This window comes from Gymnoscopelus microlampas (assembly GCF_963454915.1).
Source record: "Gymnoscopelus microlampas genome assembly, chromosome: 7".
In the NCBI taxonomy this organism is placed as follows: Eukaryota; Metazoa; Chordata; class Actinopteri; order Myctophiformes; family Myctophidae; genus Gymnoscopelus; species Gymnoscopelus microlampas.
Genome location: NC_139944.1, coordinates 39,510,825 through 39,526,691, shown reverse-complemented (window position 1 = coordinate 39,526,691; position 15,867 = coordinate 39,510,825). Strand labels below are relative to the sequence as shown.

The following is a 15,867-nucleotide window of genomic DNA, read 5'->3' as shown; positions in this document are numbered from 1 at the left end:
TGTGGTTAGAGAGTCCGTCCTGAGATTGGGAGGTCAGGGTTTGATTTTTATAGTCATACCAAAGACTATAATATGGGACCAAATGTCACGTCCAGGGGGTGTACTTGTACATCATGGCTGGGGGATATACATGTGCATCAAGGCGCCTCACGCTACAGAAACAGGAGATAGGCTCCTGCCCTATGGCTCGGCAAGGCTTACTACTTTATTACTGATGCATACAGTGGGTTGGACCTCTTTACTGTGATTTTTATTACATTTTAAAATATTTTTATATAGATTTCAGTTTTTTATTACATTTTTGGGGGCTGTTGAATGTTACAGGAGTGCATATGGTGTGTGATATAAAATCTAAACTTAACATAAACACAATAATCACAATCCTTAGTTAACATAATCACTGGCTGCCTTTCATTCAGGCTTTTGGGGAAAAGTATAATTCAGCTTAGTGAGAGGAGGAGGGGCCGGTGAGCCTGTGGAGGATTAGTTTAGTGTCTGCTGAGTTAGAAAACCTTCAATTGAATAGAGACAGGACACTCAGACATATGTATAAGACAGAAGCATATATATTTGGAAATCATTTGCGCTAATTCTCTACTGTATGTGGTAAAATGCACAGGTTTTCAACAAGCCTGTTATAGGCCTACCACTGTTGCGTCGGTAGCATTGAGGCAGTATGCAGCATTTTTGTTGAATTATATATCCACTGTGCAATTAAATAGGCCTAATATAATCTAAAATAACATCAAAGGATTTCCATCAACCCTCTCTGACATGGTTTAATTTGCGAGCTACACTTTTAGGGTGAGATTTATTGATATGACTGACAACTTATTATTCCAGTGGTCAATCCATCTTCTGAATGTTTTGATATTTTATACACTTCATAGTGGTAACAGCTTTGAGACTGCAGCGCAAGTCAATTATAAATATTCCACTTTTACTGCGGGTGGGAATTAATCACCAAACTGCTGGGAGTCCATACTGCCTGTCAGCCCCAGCTCCAGGTGGAAGCTTTTTTGTGTTTAGTTTGGCTTGGTGGCTAAAACTCGTATGGAAACACTGAAGCTTCAAATAAAGAATTAAAAAGTATAAATTCTACAAAAATGTCATGTAGGGGTTGTTTTGTTGCCACCCTTAAACATACCTAAAAACATTTTATCCTATATGGTAACAGCTATACTATTTTAACATGAAAGTACTTTTAAACCACTCAATTTATATAATTCAAGAAAGGTCTTTGCAACAGAGAGCCCAATGACATAACACAGTCAGTATTGATGTTATTGATGAGTAATACAGGGCGTGGCTACAATTGGATTGATCTATTTCTGGAGGGTAGAAAAAACTGTACTGGAAGCAATGCTGTATTTAATTAAACAACAACAAAAGAGCAAGCGGACACAGCTGGCCTGAGTGACAGGCGCGACCGACAGATGTGGTGGACACAAGTCGGTCTCGCACAAGTACGTCAAAAGCAGATGGAGGATAAAAATGTTGTACCGTCTGTCCCAACATGAAAAATATATAATTGTTTCTATTTTCTGCCAATTGTATCCATTGCCAATTCCATGTACTGCTGTCCTCCACACACACACACACACACACACACACACACACACACACACACACACACACACACACACACACACACACACACACACACACACACACACACACACACACACACACACACACACACACACACACACACACGGGAAGGATACACATTAAATCATTAGCTACTTCTTTTCACTGGGAAGCAAGGTGTTTTACCTGGCGCAACCCACATTTGATTTATTGATTGATTGAATACTTTATTGACAGTTTGCAAATTGTACATAGGTAGGTACTGTATATGTATATATACATATACAATGATTGTTAAAAGGATAACACAAAAGGCCCTAGGGGCTTATTTCAATTGATTCAATTCATTAAGATAGCGCTATCTTCCCCAGTTCATCTGAATCCTCTCCCTGCTGAATCAGCTCCCAGAACAACCAGTAGGAGTCACTATAGTACAGCAACAAGGAATCGTTTCCAATTGTGTTTGTTGGAGCGCCAAGCCAAACTGGAGTCACCACTGCCAGTAATGAACCTGGGTATCCCCGGTGGTGGCCTTGTGTTTAACCTCTATGTCAGAAGTCACCACACTGTCCAAATATGGAGCTGTAGTGGACCAAGTCTACACAACTGGATCAGGATGCATTCAGTGTACTTCTCCTTGCAGAGAAAGACAAAACAAGCTGTGTTTTCACAACACAACACTGTGCAGGTTGTCTATATCAATGTCATCACATGCCCATGCATGCGTACGCACGCACGCACGCACGCACGCACGCACGCACGCACGCACGCACGCACGCACGCACGCACGCACACACACACACACACACACACACACACACACACAGAATATCTGCAGGTCACAAATCGATAGTCCCAGCTGACATCCATGCTGTTGACAAGAGGTTTGACACTGTATGAGGGGATGTAGGCACTAGGCAAGGAAGCGTTCAGCTGGAATTACCTTGTCTGTACTTGGGGAGTCTCTATGGACCTGTCCTCCTCATCTGGTTGTCCATAACCATGATGGAAAGTCCCCCATTTGCACTCTAATAAATCACTTCGTATTATCATTTGGAAAAGCAATGATGATGCCCCTATTGGGTTTAGCTCTCAGCCTTTGGTGGATCATTTGACTAATAATTCACTTCAATGATATTTTCCTTATATTCCCTGTGGTTTGTTACTTATAACAATTTCATGTTTTTTCATTTGAATTCTCGAAAAATCACATTTTCAAGGTATGCAAAACAGTTTCTAAATAATATTTTTCCATTGTTATCCTCCTTCTTGATTCTGATTCTGATTCATTGGGTGACCTTACTGGTTACCTTACTCAGTGATGAAAAACATAATGAATTCAACAGACAGAGCTGTATTACAAATTTATTTGGTAATTTATCATTCAGATCAAGTCTTGGCCGAAAGCAGACAAATATATTGAGAATTAGTGTACAAATGTTTGATTATTTGTTTATGTATATATTTAAGCTGTGATCCTACTGTATTTGTAATTTGTATTACGCTACTAATACTACTTATACTGACCTTACTTATACTGCCAAATTGCCAATTGTTAAAGGGATATTCCACCGCGCCTCAAGCCGAAATCAGACTGATCCGATGCGTCTCAGTAGCGGACACATATAGCTGAATTAAGAATGCGCTGGAGCAACTCGGACGATTGGAGACTTTTTATTTTGATTACAGGGTGCAAAGCACAGAAAAAAAACATTTCGATGTCAGATTACATCTTCGTCAGGTCACGTTCTCACTCCTATCACGGACTCTCCCTGATTCCTGCCTGGTACCACAGTGGGCAAACAGCATGACCTCACATCTATCACCCACTCTGATGTCACTCCAAATGTCGACATTTCACCAACAAAGTCATATGCTCCAGTACACAAGACAAGATCACACCGTTTTCCATGACTCGTAGAGGCCACTTGACAAGCTATTGTTTCCCTCAGACAAAGTACAATCAATTGTTGTGGTGGACCCCCAGCTAATCGGGTTGTAATAGTCCATTGTCACCAGCAGATGGGGAAATGTCACTGGACAGTATCACCCAGAGGGGACAAAACAAGAAAATACATTTAGTGCTGGAGATTGCACGCTAAATTGTGCCCCAAGTACCTTGCTATTACCTATACAATGAAAAACATACTTTTTCTCTAAAATGGGGAGTCTCATTTAACTCGTGGTGCAGACAATGCCCTGCTTCAAGCCTGGCCTGAAGAGGGTCTGTCTGTATCAATTTAGCCGACTCCTCAGTTCAATTCCCAAAGTTCAATGTTAATGGGCTGGGCTCTGCTGAGAATACATGGCAGGGCCTGACAAGAGGAGTGGCGCTGCCAAGATCATCATAGTTCTCTGTCCCCAGGCTCATTTCTAAGGGATGGCAATTACCATGTACAGTAAGTGGTAGATTAATTGTCTGAAAGGGGAAGGCCTCCCAGGCTCCCACTGAAGCGTATTTACATTCTGTCGTACAACAGTCTAGCTCACTCAAAAATAACGATTTTCAAGTGAGCAACATGACACAGTGTGTCACGACGAAGTATGAATTAGAAGACGTAAAACAGTATACATTAGGCTTAACAGAGCCTGAGCAGGGCGGTCAGAGAAACAGCTGTCACCCACACGGCCCCACAGCTGATGGGCCGTGCCACATACAGAGAGTGCAGCTGACAGGCTGAATGGAACACATACCGTACAGTGTGCATGACACACGGCATAGCACACGTACGCAGCGTGCCCCGTAGCGCTCACACACACCCTTTTCCCCCTGCTGTCGCCCCCTTTGCTTCAAGGGACACTGTCCTCACTTGACTAGCAAGCTTAGACCGACTCAATAGTTGAGCAGGTGGGTGTCATGACACACACACTGTGGTGACGATTTGTTCCTATGAATCATAAATGAATGGATTAAAAATACATCTCATAAAACATGAACGCAAATCATCTCAAACCACGCATACATGCAAACCATGTGCTGCTGCTCTCGGATGTGTTTTCGTTCCCGGCATTCCTCATGTGTGATGTGTGTCAAAATGAGGCTCCTGATTTTAAGAAACATCTGCCCTAAAGGCCTACAAATCCTCATTATACTGTATATCTTGAATACAAATGTTCACTATATCTGTTTAAATCATGAGGCATCTCACTTATGCCCAATTAAAGCCATGGGATAAAGCTTCAGTTGCCAGATGAATGGAGAAGAGAGAAAAGCGTTTTTGTGTGTGTTGATGCGATACAGTCAGGCCCAGCTTTGTGCAGCCTGGCAGGGGGTGGGATTGGTGAAGAGAAAAGAGGCAAAGCGGAGGGGAGAGAGGGCCTGGGGGTTGAGGCCTGCCGCCACTGGCCCATCAGCTTGTCTGTTGCAGCTGGGGAATTGGGGGCTGGCCCTCCATGCTGTACGGAATGGCGCTCAGGGCCTCGTTGGGGGCTGTGGGCCGTGACAAACGCTAGTGTGTATAACCCAGATGCCATGAAGCATAGTAGGTCAGTGTGTGTGTGTGTGTGTGTGTGTGTGTGTGTGTGTGTGTGTGTGTGTGTGTGTGTGTGTGTATGGGGGGGGGCAAAGTGGGAACAGAGGCCATAGTGTGGGCCACCATCCACAGACATGTCTGCTATATCAAAATCCCCCCCCCCCCCCCCAGGGGGGTTTAAGGGAGCACAGATTTGCCCAGGCACTTCTCAGACGGTACATGAAGAGTCACTGGTTGTCACTGACAACGAGTATAATGAATGGGCTCATTTCCAAAAAGTGCCCGAAGACGGACAAGAGCCGTAAAAGATGAATTGATGGAGGAGAGGAAGAAATGCCTCCATAGACCAGCTGTCAATTATCACACATCAAAGGTTTCTTTTAAACATTATCTCATTTTTATTTCATTCCGTTTTCTGCTTTCCACCCATAACCTAAATGGAACGGAAAGGACTGTCTGTATAGGTGGTCAGGAAAAACTAATTATAAACCAAATGTCCAGCAGGCCTACAGTGACTTCCCACTACTGGCATGAGCTCTAAAGTTTAAGCACCACCACCGACTGATATCTTGGATTCATGTGGTGTCAGTTTTATGTCTTCTTAACACCCTGACTGCAAGGGTTTCATTTCAATTCAAAAACATGTATTTGGAGTGTTGCATCATGATGCTACATACAGATTCAGTAATAAAGAAATTCTGGCATGCCACCTTATTTTAGGCTTGTATTTAGCCTGATACCTGATACCAGTATCAACACATTGCATAACACTTAAACTGTCCTAAGGAGAGCTACAGCCTACTATAGCATGTTAACAACAAACATATTACATTTAATGAACCAGTCGAGAGATAATCCTCTTCAAGTTTATCACTGTCAATCCAATTTGCCAACTACATAATCAATTACATGAGGTTTATGAGGGCACACAAAGCATGCATCTATGACAGCTGGTCAAGAGGGACCCTGAGAGCTGTGCCATTGGAATATTATCTCATAACTTTATCAAGTCATTGATGCAGCACAGATGCTGTTGGCTAAAGCAGACAGACAGCAGACCAAAATGATTACTCACCAGTTGCCCCATTTAGTGTTGAACTGAAAAACGTAGAAAACACAAAGACGATGGGATGAAAACGGCTCTATCACAATAATGTGAAGAGGTATATTGACTTCAGGGAATGTAAGTTCACAGAGAGTCAAGTGGGGACAAAGTCGCTGTGTTAAATGCTCTACTGAGCAATAAGGCGTCAGAGGAGAGGATCTGTTTCTGCTTCACTTCAACTCGAAATTTGAATTCAACATTGTCCCTCATTGTTTGCACTAACATTTCTCATGTTTGTTTGTGGTATTAACTGTGCACACTAAAGGTTAATTGTCTTTGCCTCCCGGCCGACAGGCTATTGCCTATAGCTCTTCACACAAATCGGTACACATGATCTCTGGAGTCATGTGAAAACCATGTATCATTCCGATTTTTCATATTCCATTCCAATTGGCTATGATTCCAAGGTTTGCACGAGGGGCCCATTTGACAAAAACAGTTTTTTATCACACATTGAGGGGGGGATATAAATGTCAAACAGAGGTTTGGTTATCCATGCTGTTTGCCTATAATTGCCTTCGACAACAAAAACACACAACATCCAATCAACATGCAATTCCAAATGTTGAAATTGCATGTTGAGAGGCCTCTATGGGCAGAAGCATTTCCACTTCTGCCCATAGAGGCACCACAAATGTGAAAAGGTGAACCGTATGTTGTAAAAATCCCCCCCCCCCCCCGCAGCTTCCTCATGTATTGCTACAGCCCTGGCGATGCCACACAGCCTGGCGAAGATTGTTTTTAATGACATATTTTCAACTGACAAAAGTATTGATGCAACCCGGTTGGTTGTGCAATAAAGTACTAAGATTAAATTCTTTCGGACGGGTTTGAGTCACGTACCTTCGATAATGCTGCTGAGAAAAGAAAAAAAACATCTCCACACCCTTCAGACATTTACTGCTGACAGAAGGTGCCAGGAGGCCAACACATAACAAACACGAAAATGACAATGACGATGTGAATGTCATTTGGCTGCAAGTCAAACCTTCAGGTGAGAAAACGATTTCCCAAATACTAACAACAAGATCATCATCCTATAACAGCAATTTGCCACTGCCTTCCCCGTAGGGGGAGCAGGAGTATTACTTTACCACCCAGTGAGGTTGACACCTGTTACATATCTGCTATAGTATGTGTGTGTGTGTGTGTGTGTGTGTGTGTGTGTGTGTGTGTGTGTGTGTGTGTGTGTGTGTGTGTGTGTGTGTGTGTGTGTGTGTGTGTGTGTGTGTGTGTGTGTGTGTGGGTGGGGGGGGGGGTGTCTATGTCTGTATAATACAGCCACAATGCTTTTCGAGTGCTGTGCATGTGCTGCCGTGCATATCGGCTTTCGCTGCGTTATCCAGGTCACATGATCGGCAGATACCCTCCACACACTGACCTGACATCATCAATTTAGCCTGATGGCTCTGGGCAAAGATTGATTGTGTCTAAAGGGTAACATTATATGAGGTGACAGGCCGTGGTAAAGTAGTTCTGATGAGCTAATGTTGCTGATGGACACCTTTAGTTGTTGTCTTTATAAACGCCTACACGAGGGGCCCCGGCGCTACAGTAAACGGTGCTGCTATTTGAGCCATGCATGCTCCTGCAACAACAATAGACCATATAGTAGGGGAAAGGGTACCCATACAGCCATGCTAATAGGATACCCCGCGCATTGATCCAACGAGAAGGGGCCGAGCCTCCCGAACAGTACAATACAGTTACTGTAAAGTACAATACAGTAGGCCAGCTTTTTCTATTGAATTAGTCACTCAGATAGTGCTTCCTTCTGGTTGTATTATGAAGCCACTTCAAGCCAGACAGACTTCCTTTTTCTCGCCCTCTGTACCACTGTCCTTTCTGTCATGCATGGGTTAGACACACTCCCACACCCCCCCTTCACAGAGCTCATATTGGCCTGTCTGACTGGACCAGCAGGAAGCTTGGTTCTGGTCCACGGGGCGGGTGATAATGACTTCCCTCCTCTCCCTCTGCTCACCAGCTCCTCCTCCTCCTCCTCCTCCTACACCCTCTGCTCCTCTCCCGCCTACACCTCCTCCAGGCTGCGGTGGTGAAGGTGACTGCTGCCTAAATGGATTGGCCTCTAAACAGCAGTGGATCTGAGGATGTTGGAGAGACACAGTGTGACGGAATACTATAATGGCAATGATGATTCCAGCTAGAGTCTTCTGCTTAATTTCCTTTCGTGTAATCTTTCTTGGTAGATTGTATGCATCCGTGCAATCTGCGGTACGTGTGTCTTTCAATGTGAGTGAGTGCAAGGTAGATGAGAGTCGACCGTGTCTGTCCTGGGGTGGGGGGCGGGTGTCTCTCTCTCTGCAGTATTAACTGTGTAAAAGAAAAGAAGGGGCTCATATAACAGCCCATGAATGATGAATGCTAAAGCTTTTCCACTCCCAGAGGGAGTGCATGCACCCATGATCTATATTGTGTATAACATCACACCCTGGTGACACTCATACACAAACCCACCTCCAGTATTAAACCACACCAGACAGCCGAACTGAGCACACACACACACACACACACACACACACACACACACAAAGGCAGCATTTGGAAATGCCAAAGACAATCGTGCACGCCTACTTAATAAAAGAATCAGGAAATCACTTCGGGCTTCACAGATGAGATATGGGAGCAGGGGGGGATTCTCAATATATCTCATACACAGTAAAATCCTCAATGTTAATTTATCCATTTGTGTATTCTCTACTTTAACACACTGTCTATCCCCTCTGGCAGTAGATGTGTAAAATACTCTCATGGGGTTTTAACCACAGTGAGTTCAATATTGATCAGTGTGGATCCAAGGCTGTGGGGTATGTCTGCTCTGGGAGCACGGCTGTTTTCCCGGCCTTCCACAAGATGTACCTCTCTATTTGCGCCTGGGAGGGAAATAATAGCAGACCAGGCCTTTCAGTCCACGACCACTGTACCCCCTCCCAAGCAACATGCAATGGAAACACTTTAATGGTCATTATCATACAGGCCCTCAAAATAAATCCCCCCCCCACATAAAAACAGCACTCCTGTTGCGAGTATGTGTGTGTGTGTGTGTGTGTGTGTGTGTGTGTGTGTGTGTGTGTGTGTGTGTGTGTGTGTGTGTGTGTGTGTGTGTGTGTGTGTGTGTGTGTGTGTGTGTGGGGGAGAGGTTGAGTGCAGGATGTAGAGGGATTGGTGGATGGTGAGAAGTACACAGGCAGCATAATTACTGCAAGGGTCATTGACAGCACCCCCCCCCCCCCCACCCCCCCACACACACACACACACACACACACACACACACACACACACCACCATCATGTCACTCAGGCAAACCAAACAGAGTAGCTACATCTACCGTCAGACACAGAGAGAATAGGTGGGAGAGGGCTTTGCTTTGTTGATATTTTCAGCGTTTTCTCCGCCTCAGAGCAATGCTTGGCTGACAGGCACAGCAACGTAAACAAAAGCATGGCTATAGTTCATTCACTGTGGAAAGCTGTAGGGAATTACAACCTGTGGTTCATGTTTCCCTCTGCGACTGCTGCCTGGGGTAATGATAAACCTCCTAGAATGTACTGGCAGGCACAGAAGAACTAGATGCTAGCCCCACTAAAATGCAGGCAGGAACCTTCTGCTCTTTGAAAGCCATTAATGCAGCAATCACACAGACTTCTCATCTCTGTCAGAACTCCACCAGGCCAGCACATTCATGACTTTATGCATCCTCTGATAAGTATTTTTCTTGTAGAAGCAATTTACTTCTGATGATCAGATTATGCTTATTTTTGCCTGATGATCATCGCAAAGGTCATGGGGAATCATGCACCTGTTTTCTGCCCATTCTAATAATAATGCTTCTTGTTTGCTGTATATTGGTGTATTCTATGATAGTGTTACAAACAAACAAAACACAACATATTCCTGGCAATACTCCCAGAGACACAGCCATTCCATGCATGTATAATAAAAAAAAACACCATTTCATATATTTAGAGATAACTGATTGGGTGGGTTTACCATTTATTAACTGAGCTATGGTATTATATTTTTTGTATGTAAGGGCCGACATACAGTACATAGACTTGAGTTAAAAAGATGTTGGTGTTTTAAAAAAAAAATGTTTTAAGGATCATATCAGTGGTCTGGCATGTTTAGTCCATTGACTACGACTCACAATATACTGTACTTGACATTACAGCTGCTGGCTATGTCAAGCATAATTAGTTGGATCAGCATTGGATTTTCAAGGAATTTTTAAAAGGAAGGGCTTGCAACACAATTTTATTGAAACATACAAAACAGCAACAACGTTGTTTTGACCTTCAAGGTCTGTTTGGAGCAAGAAAAGTCAGCGTTGAGCCCTTCTTTTAAAAACCACTGCCTTTGCAGTATGTACGCGTGCGTGCGTACGTACGTACGTGCGTGCGTGCGTGCGTGCGTGCGTGCGTGCGTGTGTGCGTGCGTGTGCTATCAGCCAACTGTCTCTGCAGTGTGCATAGAGCGTGCACACAGCAATATTTTAACACATGTATACCAGACATCTGACCCGTCTGATCTCCAGACATTAATCTCAAGACAAATTTGGTGTGTATAATAAGCCTTTACATAGCCCTGGCTCGGCAACCCAGCATGGCGGAGATACAGCTCTGATTTTTCTTTCCCTTTCCTAGTTTCAGTATGGTACTGTCTTGCAGAGAATTTTATTGTTAAATATACGACTTTCTATCTTTTCAGCATTCCACCAAATTTGTGGTGGGATTTTCTAAAACCTAAAAACACAATTGGACTTTATGACATATTCCTCTGGGATAGAGGGCACTTAAAGTGAAATGTCCCAGTCAATGGCCACTGATACAGATGGCAAATCTAGAAATCAATGCCTCGTGTCCATTCTCTAAATACGTATATCATGTCAAGGAAGACAGCTGTCAGGATTACATTTGCAGAGAATCTGTTCACAAACTGCCAGCCCTCTCTGTTTAACTAGATTGGAGCTTATCCTAATACAGTCTTGTTCATCTAAAATGATGGAAACTGTCTCTCAGAGCCAGCTGAGAGTCTTTAAAGGCCTGATGCAACTGTTTTCCCATTACTCCAAATGGAAACACACACATTGAAAGGAAGGTATGTCAGTATTTGTCATCACTAATCACATTCAGTCACATGTATTACAGCACAGTCACTCCGAAACCATAACAATACAGAGATGAGATATAAAGTTATCTTTGCAAAGTCAAACACTTTTTAAAAACACGCATTAGAACAATCTGTGAGAATACATTGCATGTGCTATATTGCAGCAAGTCTGCTTTGCACGTGAAAATGAGGCACAGACTGTTTTGTTTTACAGAGGATGTCCTGTCTGCAGAACAAAAGCAGACATGAAACAAGGAAAAGGCAGAGAGAGAGAGATATACAGCCTGTGCACTTCTGGTTCGCCGCCAAGGAGGAACGGATTCCTGTTGATACATGTGACGGTATAAACCGTGTTTGCAATGGTCCTCTCTTCCTCAGGCCACATGGAGCACTGAGGGCATATGAAGGGCTGTCCCATACACAGGTCAAATAGATTGCTGTGATAACCTCCAACCTTACTCTCTTTGCCTTGTGCTTTGTCCAACTTATAAAAGACACTGAGCAAATTTCGCAACAAACCTCTTTAACCACTATTCGGGGGCTAACATTTGGCAAAAAAAGCAAATCTATAAGCTCACAACACATCACAACACAACACAACACATCACATCACCTTGTGAGCTTGTTGAAGATATTTACTGTAGAGTAAAAACAGGAGGTGGCCTAGAGCCCTTGGGAATCTGGTTAACTAAGTATATGGTTTGGTTAACTGTATACTACGGCAGCAACACAGATGTTCCCCCTGCTTGGGGATCTGAATTGATTTCCACTGTTAAACCAATAAATTACAGTCAACCTACAAACAGGCATTGACCAGAAACGCTGTGATGTCTAAAGCCTACATTAAGCAATTCAATTTACATACACAGACAGTAAAATCCTCAGTGTTAATTTATCAATTTCCAGAGTGTACAAATGGAACCAAATTGATCCATAAGGATCCCTTTCCTTCCATTTGTACTCTATCAGAGTTAAATTAGTAACAGTGAGGATTTTACAGTGTGTGTACGTACATACAAATGTGCAGGTCAGCTCACAGCACATGCAATGATCAGATTCACCTTTATAGCAACTTCCCAAAGTGACAATTGTGAAGAGTTCGATGACTGTCTGTGTAAAGAAATGTTGTCAAAACCTGTCCGGCAGGAAATGATTTCGTGTGTAGACCTATACAACCACAGTATCGTGTAACAGCCAGTCCTCTCATTCAAATGTGAACGAAGAACTTTAAATAAATGAAGACTTGTGGGAAGAAACAGAAAGTGCAGATAAGCAACTTTAAAACAAAACAGCGGTGTGTGTGTGTGTGTGTGTGTGTGGTGGGGGGGGGGGGGGGGGGGGGGGGGGGGGGGTCGAGTGAGGAAGGTGGGAAAATATCATTAGTGCAGTTCACAGCCCCAGTTTTCAGGATGCTGTGTGACCTCTGCAGGATCAACAGTTTGGCCAAGAAATAAGCAGTCCTATGTTTACCCCTGATTAGCCTTTTACAGATTATCTTGTATGTCCAAGGTCCAGGGTAAACTGTTGTACCCTTCTTTGTCCTTTGTTCAGGGTCGACTGCAGGTGCGGTGGTCTCAAAAACATAAGGAGAATTGGCAGAAAAAGACTTGCTTTCTGCATAAAACTTTTAAGGAAGACTTCTTAGACAGGGACCAAGAACATTTTTTTTACTTTTATTTTAACATGCTCATAAAGTGCTCTGTGCTCAAAGTGAAAGCAGCAAATGTTTCGGTTATAGGACCTTCGTCAGTGCTGTACCATACCATACCATACCATACCATACCATACCATACCATACCATACCATACCATACCATACCATACCATACCATACCATACCATACAGCACTGACGAAGGTCCTATGACCGAAACATTTGCTGCTTTTTGGCACCTTTAACTTTGAGCACAGAGCACTTTATGAGCATGATAAAATAAAAGCTGTCTAAGTCTTTATTTATGTAGAGAGAGCGAGTCTTTGTCCTGACAGTTTTCCTTGTATATGTCCATAAATGTTAGCCTGATTGCCACATATCTCCCTATCCATGCTGCTAGCCAAGCAACAGTGGTGGAATCTTCTGTGACAGTTAATAGCTTTATTGAATTGAAAGTGCTGACCCCATTAAAAGCAACTGAACATCCTAGACTAAAATAAACACAATGCTGCACAGCCAGTTTGTATAGGTGTGTGCATTTGCATGTGTGTGTGTGTGTGTGTGTGTGTGTGTGTGTGTGTGTGTGTGTGTGTGTGTGTGTGTGTGTGTGTGTGTGTGTGTGTGTGTGTGTGTGTGTGTGTGTGTGTGTGTGTGTGTGTGTGTGTGAGAGAGAGAGAGAGAGAGAGAGAGAGAGAGAGAGAGAGAGAGAGAGAGAGAGAGAGAGAGAGAGAGAGAGAGAGAGAGACAGACAGACAGACAGACAGACAGACAGACAGACAGAGAGAGACAGATAAACAGAGAGCAGAGCATGTTTTAGGAGCTACAAATTCAATATTGTCAGCCACTGTAGGCCTACAACATGCCTTTCTTCTATATCAGTGACAAACTAAACAAACCTAATGGCACTGACTTTCTTCAGCCCATTTGTGTCAACCACTGCAAGAGGCAGATGATGCAGGCGAGCATGTGAATGCATGACTTACAGGACTCAATTTGTCAGACCACTCTTATTGTATCTGTAACGTTATTTCTTCATCCAATCTAAAACGTTTTCAGTTAATCTAAAGCGACGATGTACGTAGTTTCCTTTGTGCCAAGTACTTTTTACATCCTTATTTGTATGGTCCTGGGTGACACAATAAGACATATATACCGTAGGACATCACGTGTCTGCTCTCCCATTGTTTCCCCATGTCCAGGAAACAGGATATTCACACAGAGTAGAGCTGACCAGCTGACCCACACCAGGAAAGAGAGAAGGGTCTTTAAAAAGTAGAGCTTCATTTTCTGTTCATCTCTCTCTATCTGTGTGTGTGTGTGTGTGTGTGTGTGTGTGTGTGTGTGTGTGTGTGTGTGTGTGTGTGTGTGTGTGTGTGTGTGTGTGTGTGTGTGTGTGTGTGTGTGTGTGTGCACGCGTGTGCGTAAGTGTACGTGTGTGTGTGTGTGTGTGTGTGTGTGTGTGTGTGTGTGTGTGTGTGTGTGTGTGTGTGTGTGTGTGTGTGTGTGTGTGTGCGTGCGTGCGCGCGTGTGCACGCGTGTGCGTAAGTGTACGTGTGTGTGTGTGTGTGTGTGTGTGTGTGTGTGTGTGTGTGTGTGTGTGTGTGTGTGTGTGTGTGTGTGTGTGTGTGTGTGTGTGTGTGTGTGTGTGTGTAATATAACGATTAAACTTGATTATAGGCTACACTGACAAGTCAATAATTCATCAATTGCTCATTGTCACTCAGGCAACAGCATCAAAAGAAATACCTTATTATAGTTGAATAACTAACTTGACATACAGATCAATTCAATTTGTGAGAGGGACACATTGGTAGGGGAATTATAATAACAATAATATATGTATATTAACACATTCAAAGGAAGTAGCCTACACAATCTATAACATACCCTATTATAGTTTAATAACTAACTTGACACATAAGATCAATTCAATTTGTGAGAGGGACAAATTGGTAGGGACATTGTAATTACAATAACAAATTAATATTGACACATTCAAAAGAAATAGCCTCCAAAACCACAGAGTCAGTGACAGCAACAGCAACCATAGGCAGCTTATTATAACAAAGATGCAACACTTATAAAAGCGAGACAACAACAAAGTAGTACAAAGGATCAATGCAATAAAGCGAGACTGAAACATTTCGCTGCAGGTGTCGTTGAAAACAGTGTGAAATCGTAGCATAAAAAGCAACTTTCATACGCACATGACCGTGTGTATGATTATGAGTGATAATCAAACAGGTTTAAACATGGCTCACCTTTCTTTTGTTGGTGACTTGACGTTTGTTGTGATCGATGTGAACTCCACTTATTTAAAAAAAACGGCACCGGTTAGCCTATAATAATAGTAATAGTATAATCAGCTTGTCTCCACCACTGGCAAAACTCGTTAAAAAAGACGCGTTACAATAAAAGCTGGTGATCGGTTTGGTCCAGGAAGGGAATCAGCCTGGTCGGCATAATAACCTTGTCGCGCGTACACAGAGCCATCTATCCGCGCACCCTGTCTCCCTCCTACCTACAACCAATCCATCCAACAAAACGAATTTCCCTCTTACTGCCCGTGCTTGTACAAACGCCGGCTGTCCAATGGAAGAGCGCTCTCTGGTGCGTAAACACGCTCAAAGCAACAAAACTAAAAAATCCGTTACTGCCGTTACGTGTATAGGTCTTAAGCAAATAAAATGTATGAATGGAACATTTGTGACCTTGCAATTATCCCCCTAGGGGAATTAAACTTAGGATATGGCATTTATAAATCCTGTAATTCATTTATGGACTGGTCAAACGGTCATTCATTTGAAGGGGGTGGAGCTAAGGTTTAGCCAAACCTTGTTGTGTCTTATAGTTCTTGTGTCTTGTTTTTGCTTTTAAACAGCTGGGGGGTGAAAAAGCATTACCTGGGTCTCCTGGG

The 15,867-nt window shown here is 43.2% G+C and overlaps 1 protein-coding gene across 1 annotated transcript in view; it reads right to left on the bottom strand.

Annotated features, from left to right (window-relative positions):
- Positions 1 to 15,459, bottom strand: part of frmd4ba (FERM domain containing 4Ba) — a gene marked incomplete at its 5' end in the record, with an annotated part of 60,362 nt that extends 44,903 nt beyond the window's left edge. Inside the window, one exon of the mRNA XM_084062526.1 lies at positions 15,212 to 15,459. The remainder of the gene's footprint in view (positions 1 to 15,211) is intronic.
- Between the last annotated feature and the right edge of the window lie 408 nt (positions 15,460 to 15,867).